Here is a 10,690-nt window from a genome sequence, read left to right on the forward strand (position 1 = left end):
CGTAATCAATGGTTTCTGTTGTTCAAAATCATTAATGACTTTAGGGCCACGATTGCTCTTCTGCAGTGTTGTTGATAAAAAGTGTGTGAAGACCAGATGACGAACACAAGCCCACACACACAGTGAGCCACCAATAGCAGCCACACAAACTCACTGTACTTACTACACTGTACTGTAGTATACTGTACTGTACTGTACTGCATGTAGGTTGGTTTCATGCTCCACCATTAGCTTCACTTCAAACACATTTCTTCCCCCCCTTTCAAACACATTTCTTCCCCCCCCACATTATAGTCCCCCTGGATCTATAATCGTCTTTTCCCGGGTTTGCCCCCCCCATCGACAGAGATGCAGCAGGATCCATTACACGAGGCGTCCGTGAGAGTGTTATTAGGACTCTTTGTTCACCCTCTCACATGTGAAACACCGTGTGAGCATTTTGGCCCCTGCACCATTAGCAACCTGAAACGCATTACTTCAGAGGGGGGTGGGGGGGGGAGGACTACAACGTTTCTGCCTGTACACTGGAGGTGCACCTCCGAGGGTCCGACTGCCTTCATCGCAGCTCGTAATGAGCAATTATAAGAAAACGGAGATAAGCAGGTCAAAATCATCAAAACATGACGCCGGCCCAATTACAGACTGGCACTCCTTGTGTGCCTGCAGGTCGGAAGGGAGGTCAAGGGGAGCAATGATTGGTTACCATGACGATGCCAAAACCCCCAAAAGGTGAAGGTAAATCTTTTTTGACACCACCAGCTTGAAATCAACGGCACCTTGAATACCAAAGAGTGCAGTGAGATAACTGCACAAGAAGCAAAAATAACGTTCAAATATTCAAACTATACAATTAACTATTTTAATAAGGAAGCAGCAAGAAGCAGCCTCACCTACCTTCCTTACCTAGCTACCTCACCTACCTGCCACACCTACCTGCCTCACCTACCTGCTTCACCTACCTGCCTCACCTACCTGCTTTCCCTACCTACCTCCCTCACCTACTTACTAACCTCACCTACCTACATAACCTACTTACCTCACCTACCTTCTTCACCTACCATCCTTACCTACCTTCCTCGTCTACCTGCTTTCCTTACCTACCTTCCTCACCTACATACTTACCTCACCTACCTGCCTAACCTACCTGCCTCACCTACCTGCTTACCTAACTTACCTGCCATACCTACGTACCTGTACTGCTTTCCAGGTAATACCTCACAACAGGATGTCAATAGGAGGAATGTTTTCAATTTTTTATTGATCAAAGCTCTCTCTCTGTCTCCCCTCACAGAGACGTTTATTAGTTTATTAAAGGAAGTCATTGGAAGATTGGCTCGACAAACAGATGGAAACTGACTGCTTAACGGAGAGAGAAAAAACGGCTAATTCAAGTTTATTGACAATAATTAGTCCTTTAAGTGAAATAGTTGTTGGTGAAATAGTTGTGCTGCAGATAAGGATATATACTGAATTAAGGATGGACAGTTAAAACAGCAACAAATCACAAGCCAAATGTAGTGAGATGAGATCAGAAAAAAAGCCACTGAATTTGGGTAAATTATTCATTGGATTTGATGTGTTTAAATGATTTTCCCGACCTACGTGATCATCTCTTACAAAGACCAAAAACAAAACCAACCGACTACGTGCTCGCTGTGTTATCTGTTCCCCTCGAGGGCCCCTTTGGGTGCCATGAAATCTTTCAATTAGGGAGGTGCTAATTGTGTCTAACAGCGAAGGAGGGCAGATATTTAGGGACCGTGACACTGAGTATTTGTCGCTGATGAAAGTGAAAGCAGGGGGGAGCGCTTGAAAGAAACATAACATTATTCCAGGTCCATCGATATTCACACACTGAACCCCCCCCTCCCCCAGGATCCCCCCCTCTCCCTCACACGACACCACACACCTCCACAAGGGACTGTTTATAGACATAGTGGCTAAAAATACCACAGAGCCCCAGTGTGTGTGTGTGTGTGTGTGTGTGAGAGCATGATGAGAGAATCAGCTGGCTGATTGGACAGAGCTCCATTCATTGCAGGGGGGGGGGAGCAACACAACAACAGAGATCCCGAGTGGCGCCTGCTCTGCCAAAGCAAAGCCGATTGGCTCTTTATTCAATTTACCTGTTTTCCACTCCGATAATTAAGGTGTGTGGAACGGGAGACAAACAGGCAACGGCCAAAAAGCATCCATCACCCTTTGCGGATGGAGCGTGCGGGGGGGGGGTGAGGAGGGGGGGTTCGGGCTAGTGGAGACTCTTAATTGGCTCAGAGGCCGTGGCGCAGTGGAGGGAAAACACTTCACTCTTTCTTCTTCCTTCTTCCTCTCTGCATGCATCAACCTAACTCCACGTCCCGTTTGCCTCTTCTTCTTTTGTTTCCGTCTCTATTCCCACGCCGTCTCACCAGCACACAGACACACCCACCACTGATCACGTTTCTATCACAACTCGTTTCCCGCCTCACACGCTCACGCGGGGCCACGCCTAAGATGGCCGCGTTGAGGCAGGCCTTCGCGCTATTTATTTATCCTTCACGGGAACGAGACTGAAACTCTGCTGCGTCGTTCGTGTGTTGTGCCGACGAATCGCCGCTGACAGACAGCACTTCCTTGTGAGTGAGAATAGATTACGTGACCCCCCCCCCCACCTCCCAAAGCTTTGTCAAATAGGATTTTGCTAATCCAATTTCTTGCTAGAACGTTTGCACTTGTGACCTGTTCTCACCCCCGCAGGTGTCAATGCTCCTCGCTAACTGCTAACTGTTAGCGTGCGGCTAAGCTGAGGACTCCAATGGGGACACGGAGGCTTCCCCTCAGACTAGGGTTGGGCGGTGTACCGGTACTAGAAAGGTACCGCGGTACCCTCAAGTTTAAAACGGTACGGTTCTGACTATTTTTAGTACCGGTACTACTTCGGGTACGAAGTATTTATTATTTTACGCATTTTTTTGGTCCCAAAAAGAGGAAATGTCCGGGTAAAAGAGGATCAGCATTTGCTGATGAAAGTTGTTGTGAAGCCAACAAACACAGCTACAGGCTGCAATCTCTCACAGTTTCCCCGTGTGACTCACACGCTTTTGCGTCTCACGCTAAAAACACAATCTGCGCTGGTTCATCTCCAACCTCGCCGACAGTAAATGGCGCGACTATTCCCGCACGTAGCGTTCAAAGAAGCCGACGCGAGAGCACTTAATAGTAGCATCAGCGTCCGTGTTATAACCAGCTGCTAACATCGCTAACGGGACTTCTTGCTAGCGGCTGAACTCTGAAACCTGTTGAAATCCGCTAACTTTGTTTATGATAAAGCAGCAAATAATAAATAATATAATAAATAATACACACTAGATGCAATTTTCATTGTCGTTTTTCAATAAAGGGGAGAAATCGCCCTTTAATTATGTGTCCATCTTTAATGTACCAAATCCACATAGCTTTAGTTTTTTTTCCACCTCAAACACACATCTGTAAAATGATGTAATTTATACTTATGGAATAACGATGTAGTCATATAGTCAGATACGGACAATAGGCCTACATAGCTGTGTATAATCAATGTTTTTTTTACCATGTCGTTTTCATTAATATCTTGCTGTGGGTTAATACTAATATGAATGACATTTGTTAAGTGTTAAAAAGCTGGGCAGGAACAGGCTGCTGAAAATGGAACCTTACAGATGTTTTATTTATTACTATCATTGATAAATATTCCAGTATCTTATGTGTGCTATCGTATCGAAAAGTATCGAGTATCGAAACATTTTGGTATGGTATCGAAGTCAGAATTTTGGCATCGGAACAACCCAACCTCAGACGCTCCGAGCAGCGCCGTCCAGCTGCACGTGGAAGACGCTTTCGTGGGTGGACGCACGTAATAAAGTCGAATGTTCACATGTAGTCGGGTTGGTCGTTGTGCGCGGTGTCACTGAAGTCACTGGGTGTTTTTTTAGAAAACGACTTGCACATTTATTCTTTGTCACTGACGCGTCCAAAGCTGACAGAGGTCTTTGTGGCGTTAACAGTGTGAAGCTTAGCAGCAGTGACCGAGCTAATCTGTTTAATGCACTGGGGTGAAAACACATTTCAGACACATGGTGCACGTAGCAGCTTCCACCGCTGGCTGACGTCTCCTCCTCCCTGTAGAACCACTCACACGGAAACACTTTAAAAGCCGCATTTCAACACGACTGGCACAACTTTTTTCCGAAGATCACTCGCTTACAGCGATAATCAAACGTTGCTCAAAAACATCTCAGCCATCAGGGGGGCTCCATCTCAAAGGGTCTTTTGAAATAAAGCCACGAACACAAGAGCCCCCGGGTCTTCATTGTGGTCGGATTCATTTTCCCGTCCTTGCGGTGTTGACCCTCAGAACAGACTCCAACGACGGAGCCGCTCGGACGTATTAAAAGCAATAAGAGGATCAGCTGAAAGGCGGAGGATCAAATGATTCTGTATGATTGGAATCGTGGCTTCTCACCGTACTGTTTTTCTATATTGATTAAAGGCCTTCATGGGTTGAACTGCGTCGACGGTACGCCAAAGAGTTCTTCTTTTCCATTCTTTCCCTTGAAATGTGAGTATAAAGGACCCCGAACATCTGACACCGATGGCTTAGAGGGAAACTTTTGACGGCCACATCGGGACGTGCTCACGGAAGGCTTCTGCGACTTCATACCGCTGTATCCTGCTGTGCCCCCCACCCCCCCCACACCCCACGTATCTGCCAAGACGAATACTGCAGTTTATTAACTAGATTCAAGAAATAGCAACTGCGGCCAGGGAATAAGCTGCTTAAGCTGGATGTTCACACAGTGAGCAGGCACAGTGTCCTAATCTATTTAGAGCCGAGCAGAGCGGTATTTTTCACATGAGCAAAGTATATTCTGATTAAAAGATGACATCTCAAAAAGCTTTTTTTTTCCCCGTCAACCGATTTTCCCGCCCGCGAGCCGCGTGACCTCGTTCAGGGAAAACCAAGAGGGTTTTTTCTCGTCTGCTCGGATCCCGTTTGAGAGGATCCTTGTGTCGCGGATACGCTGGAGGACAGTAGACTGAAGTAGAGGGACTGAGTGGCTCCACAGTGTGACGCCAAGTGTTCACCATCATCCGCCCCACATTCAGCACATAGTGATCGTCTACTTGGCATTTCATAAGAGATGGGTTGTGGTTGTGTGTGTGTGTGTGTGAGTGATTGTGAGTCTCTGAGTCGTTCCACAGCTAATTAGACTTTACATTTGGTCTTTGTTCTGGGACCCTGTGATTATATTATTTCACAAATGTGTATTTCTTGCCAGATTGTTCTTGCCTGTTGTAATATGGCATTCCTCTTGTTTGTCTACCATATTCAATACAAAGTGAAATTGATTTGCAATTGAAAGTACATGAAAAAAAGTCTTTTTGGCATCAAATGACAAAGTGCAGGATACATCTTCAGGTTACCAACGTGGGTCCAGTTGTAAGGGAGCTAATCCTGTTTGGATCCTGAGTGTCTCGGGGCCCGACGCCAAGGCCCTGCTCATTTATTCATGGTTTCTGATCTCTGATGGGTCAGCAGCCTCAGAGCCTCGTTTCCCGTGCCTCTACATATCAATTCACAGCATGGATTAGACTGGGCTGAGTAGGCCAAAGGAAGAGTGATTGGGATGTGGTTCTAGATGACAGCTTGATACCCTCGCTCCATGTTATATGGGTGAGGTTCACTCGTACCCCCCCCAAGTACAATATAATAGGACTTATCAAACTCCCCTGCTGACAGTGTTTACTTTATGAATTACAGTCCAACTGGAAATGTGGGCATGTGGATTCGCCTCATCCCACCTTCTGCATTCCCACATTCACCCCCAACGATCATTTCAAATTGTAAAGGATGTTGCATCAATTATTGACATTCCTACTCAGCCTAGCAATTATTATTGTTTTATATTAATAGCCAGATGTATACTACAAGACATGTAGAGAAAATGACAAATGCAGACAATAAAGCACCAGATGTTGCAGAAAGACTAATTGACAATGGACTAATAGCTGCATCAGCTGCATGAACACAAAGCACCGTTCTACCCGGAGACTCTCCACTTATTTAGATGGATGCCACGCCAGTCCCATCAGGGCCAACACAGGCGTGCTTCGCTGTCCCATTTGAAGGAGAACTGTGTAATCCGTCGTGTACACTGGAGCATGAAATGCTAATCTCACCCAGATGGTCATGAGTTAGTTCAGGCCAGGTGGAGGGCATATGGACGGCAGACCACTAACCCCCAAATGCTGCCTCCACCACGTAGGGTGAGGCTCAGGAACATGCTGCATGTTACTTCCTCGCAGCCTGCCAAGGACACACACACACACACTGCAGCAGATCACTCCAAAGCATGCACACTGGACACTTGGAGAAAATTGGAGCCAAAGAACTGGCATGCATGACTACATAATCCCAGCTTTAGGGATGTTGTGGGAGAGGCTGAATCGATGGCTGGAGGACGCAGCCGCCCATGGCAACAGATGAGAGTCTGGTACCCGCTCCGTGACAGCGACCGCCATCGTTCCCTCCGCGAATGCGCGGGTCGCCTGTTTCCCGGGCCACGAGCGCGTTGCGACGGCGAACCATCGGCGGCCACATCGCCGCACTCCGCCCCGCGCTGCGTCGTGTGCACCCACGGAGCCGAGTAGAAGGTCACCAAACAATCCATTGAGCTTTTTCCCGGAATGAGGTCCAGAGCGGATATCATTTTAAAAGCAAAATGATGGAAGAAGCTGGCAGGAGGAAAGGAGGGGGGGGGGGGGGGGTGTGCCACTGATGACCAAAGTGCATGCAGGGAGAGAGCGGCCATTGATTGCAACCATGTTGTTTGAGAAGGAAAAAAAGGATGAAATCAATTATGTGCTGGTACAACCAATTGAGTAAGTTATTAGGAGCAGAGGGAAAGAGCTCCAGCCCCGGTTCAGATCCAACGGTGACCTTAAACAGTGATCTACTGCCTGCTAATGAAGGGCTCAAGGCCTCCAGAAAGACTCATTGAATTTCCGTCCTGCAAAATGCGCATTAATCCCGTCTAACAGATCACAACAACAGCCTTTAAAGGAACTAATCTGCTCTCACGGAGGCCTAAAACCCAATGAATAGATAAACAGGCCGAAGCCTATGAAAACATATACAATTAAAAAAAACCTTTGCCTTTGCTTTGTTGATGCTCCCGTTTTATCAATTTCCTCCACTGCGCTTCAGCACCTGGGACACCAAAACACTCTGTACACAAACAGAGCTACCCATCGGAGAATAAGTAAATATAATTACTGTTCATGCATAATGAATAATGTGGGGTGACTTTTCCTCTCTGGTGAAATTAGGTATTTATTCTAATCAGGACTTTCTTCCTCGGTTTAACTGCGTACCTGCAGTATTGTGCCGTGATGTTGTCATTCACTTATACCAGGGGTTGAAAACAATCAACAATGACAAGAACGTTCATCACACTTACTTCAAGGACAGCGTACACATCGTGCAACAAAAGCCTCCCCCCCACCCCAACCCCCCCATCGTGGATAATAATCTCCATGGGGAACGTGAGCCATGCAAACTATGATTCATGCACGTGTGTGACTGTCTCTAGGAGACGATGACTCAGCGACCGGTCCGGAGCGCTTCTACCGTCTCCCGCCGCTTGCAGTGATTGGACTCCTTGCAACACACACACACACACACACGCACACGCACACACACACGCGCGCATACACACAGCAATGTCAAACCACCAAAGCTGTTCTCCATCTCTGCACGGCCCATCCAGGGAGTGACCGCGGAGAGGGACGGGAGGCGCGCGCTCTGCAGCCTGCATCTCGGAGACGTGCGGCTCACGGTGCGGCTTTAGCGCGCGTCTGCGCGGGGACACGTGTGTCATTATTTATAGCCGGCAGATCCTCTGAGAGGCTGCTTAGAGAAGGTATTATTTGAGAGGCCAGACGCTTTTTCTTCTCGGGGAGTGAGGTGTTAATGCGCCAAACCCGAACAGAATTACGGCGCCTGAGACCCCGCGATCGCGCAGCGGCGTGGATGAGAAACAGCAGGAGGCCAGTTGCTTCAATCTTAAGAGGACAATAAAAAAAAAAAAACTAAAAAACTAAAGCAAGTCGGACACAATTGACGGGTTTCAGGGGGGCTCAAGTTCCAACTCGGGCCCCTGAGAGGTAAAGCAAGTCATGGCTGTGGTAGATTTAAGATCTGCTTACTGAGGGATTAACAGTTTCACTGTGGCACCCGACCTGGGATTAACACACGCACGCACACGCACACACACACACACACACACACACACACACACACACACACACACACACACACACACACACACAGGGCCGCTGTGGCTCCTTGGGGTCAGCACAGCTGGCATGACACTCCTGGTTGGAAGGGTTAGCGCTAAGTCAGTTAGAGGATGGCTCTAATCTGCAGAGGTTACCTCCCAGCAGACACAGGGATTAGGTTCCCTCACTCGGCGTGTTACCCGGCCCGTACGTCCGGGGGGCTGCAGCCTGCGACTTGACCCCCCACCACCCCCACTGAGATGGGCATGCAAGGGATGCGCTATTCAGCCCCCCTGCGTGGTTACCCGATAAGGAGGCATTGGGAAAAATCAAGGTTGCAAACTGTGCTCTCGATTAAGGCCAACTCCCCCCCTTCAGCACCCCCCCTCCCCCCTCCCCACCCTCCCGGAGGCCAGACATGAAACAAACAGGGAGCAGTGGATTCCAAATGTTCATCTGTCGAGCTGCAAATATATGATCAAGCGGCACATCTTCCCCTCCGGCGGATTCACCTGCACTTTGAACCCGCCGGTCTTCAGGGAAATACTGAAGTTCTTTTGTTGTGGGGGGGGATTTCTCCCCCCCCCCCCCCCCCCCCCCCCCCCAATTTATCACGCACTGTAGATTGTGCTGTGCAGCCGTCTGGAAAACAGAAAACGCTCTCAGAGAATATATGAGTATTGACATTTGATGTCGAGTAGACACGTTGTCAGCTGTCAGGAAGTCAGCTGTGGGCAGAGCGGTATGGTGGGTGTCATTGTGTAAACAACGTTAAGATCCTATAAGGGGGGGGCAGGGTGGGGGGGCGTAAATTCTCAAAGATGATACAGCACTCCACGGCTCGCCCGAGGGCACGATGAGGGCGGAGTGGACTCGGGCAACACACCGCACAAATAGGGTTCCATGCTTATCCCCCCCCCCGCCCCCCACACCGTGAGTCCGCGGAGGTACGTTACCGTGAAGGAGTCACGTGGCTCGCTGCGACTTCTTACCTCTGAGGCGGTTTTTTGGTTGTTTTTTTCAAACATCGTCCCTGTCCGCGAGGGTGCCGTCGATGGTCACCGCGTTGGAGTTTTCATTTCCGCAATAATCCTCGTGCTCGTTTGTAAACCTCCAGGTCCTCCTCGTCCCGGTTTTCCCGTTGCGCGTGAAAAAAATAAAAAGGAAATAGAGAATAAGAATGGAGCGAGCGAGGCGCGCCCCACTTTGACGCTCACAGACCCGCGCGCCGACCGCCTCCAAATGCGCACCGTCCGCCTCCAAATGCGCCTCGTGGTTTAAGTGTCAACGCATCGACGGCAGTGGGGAACTTTCCACGCAGTTCTCGTCTTCGGTCCTGGTGCGCGTTCTATAGATCAAATGTCCACTGACGCGCTGCGGCGACGAGGGGAGGGAAGATCACATCCATAACAAAAAGAGGTTGTTGTTGTTGTATTTGTGTTTATTTCCGCGCTCCGTGCTGTTGTCCGCGGGTTGATGCGAACATCCGCAGCGCCTCGTCCTCTCCGCGCACCGACTGCGCCCCGCGTCGCCGGCAGATGGACCGGAGACTCTACGGGCATGTGACACACACGCGCGAGCTCACACACACACGCGCGCGCACACACACGCACACGGGGTGTTCCGTGTCACACTCACACAACCTATTAGGAGAGATGTGGGTGGTGCTGATGCTGCGCCTTTTTGAAAGGTTCGTATGAAAGTACCGCAATGGCTTCATGGTCGTTTGTGGTGGACGGGTGAAGTTTAATGCTGGAACCCTCTAATGATTCATTTACTTATGATGTGCAGACTTGGATTTTATTATCACCGATTAATGTACCGTAACTATTCATGCATTAATTGCACGTCACATTTCATCTGAATTCAAATTCTTGGTCAAATTCTCCATCATAACATTTTGAGGGCTTCTATAACCCAAAAAAATGTGTTTGTGAGCTGAACATCTCTTGGATCACATGACCAACTGACGCAAAGATGATAGGACAAAGGGGTTGATGGGTAATAGAGACATTTATTGCCCTCGTCTTCAGAACTTCCAAAAAAGAATTCAAAGAAACTTTTTTTGCACAACTGAAAAGCTGCAGAATCATCTAAAGGTCAGCGATGAGAAGATTAAATTATAGGGTAATTTTAGCCAGACAAAAGGCTTCAGCTGGCAGATCACCAAAAGAAAACCCTGCAGGGGGGGTTCATCTGCTGCAATACACATGTAGGGAAGTTGAGTCCTAGATTGTACATTTCTTCTAAAGTTTTTGGCAGCAGGTGACGTCTGACACGCTGCATAATAGGGAGGAAATAATGCCTCCGATATCCGCTCCGACTCCACCTGTTAACTCCAGATCTCTCACCCTCTCTTCACACATGCTCTCGAGGCTTCAGGCCCAGCCGT

General features: G+C 48.6%; 1 protein-coding gene across 2 annotated transcripts in view; it reads right to left on the minus strand.

The window, feature by feature from the left end:
- Positions 1 to 9,858, minus strand: part of lrfn2b (leucine rich repeat and fibronectin type III domain containing 2b) — a 57,955-nt gene extending 48,097 nt beyond the window's left edge. For both annotated transcript variants that reach the window (XM_037449597.2, XM_037449596.2), the window contains exon 1: positions 9,291 to 9,858. The gene's annotated coding sequence lies outside the window, so the exon portion shown is untranslated. The remainder of the gene's footprint in view (positions 1 to 9,290) is intronic.
- Positions 9,859 to 10,690: the final 832 nt, after the last annotated feature.

The sequence above is a fragment of the Pungitius pungitius genome, chromosome 20, assembly GCF_949316345.1.
Source record: "Pungitius pungitius chromosome 20, fPunPun2.1, whole genome shotgun sequence".
NCBI lineage: Eukaryota > Metazoa > Chordata > Actinopteri > Perciformes > Gasterosteidae > Pungitius > Pungitius pungitius.